Below are 675 nucleotides of genomic sequence, written 5' to 3' on the forward strand. Positions count from 1 at the left end.
ACGGGGCCACGGCTACGAGGTGACTGCAGCAGCGAAGAAACGCCGGCTGACGCCGAGTGTTGTACGAACCCGGCGATGCCTGAATTTGCAGAGAGCCGGAGCCCCGCGTGTTGTAGCCCGGGGGGGAGGGGGGGGTCGGGCATAGCTCCAGGCTTGTCCCCTGCACCTGCTTGTGGGGCGCAGGGGGCTTTGTCCCCATCCCCATCGCAGGGGGCTTTGTCCCCATCCTGGTGTTTGCTGCATTTTCTGCATCTGATGCTGTAACCGGGTGGTTTAATTAAACCTCTCCTGCCTGAGCACCCCCCAACCAGGACTGTCTCCTCTCCTCGACCCACTCCGGGGGTCAGCAAGGGCAAACGGGGCGCGGAGACAAGGCACCTGGCACAGCATCACCCCCCGGGTGCAGGATCAACCCCGGGGATGGGGTCAGCCCCCAGGGCAGGAACCCCAGCGTCGGTCTCCGAGGTGGCTGGGGGCGCTGTCTCGTTCGAGGGGGTGACCGGTGCGGTGCTGAGAAATCCTCCCTCCCACCAACATCTGGGCACAGCTGGGGGACGCTGCCCCCTCCTCCGAAGTGCCTGACCGAGGGACAGCCGGGGCTTTTCCTCGTGGGCATCCCCCCCCAAAACCCCTCCCCATTTCAGCCACCGGAGCCTTGGACCGCGGTGCCCTGCC

General features: G+C 66.2%; 1 protein-coding gene across 1 annotated transcript in view; it reads right to left on the minus strand.

Moving 5' to 3' along the window:
- CALB2 (calbindin 2) overlaps positions 1–675 on the minus strand; it is an 11885-nt gene that overhangs the window by 8437 nt on the left and 2773 nt on the right. The window lies entirely within an intron of this gene.

Source organism: Aptenodytes forsteri, unplaced genomic scaffold (assembly GCF_000699145.1).
Source record: "Aptenodytes forsteri isolate BGI_AS27 unplaced genomic scaffold, ASM69914v1 Scaffold14, whole genome shotgun sequence".
Classification (NCBI taxonomy): Eukaryota; Metazoa; Chordata; class Aves; order Sphenisciformes; family Spheniscidae; genus Aptenodytes; species Aptenodytes forsteri.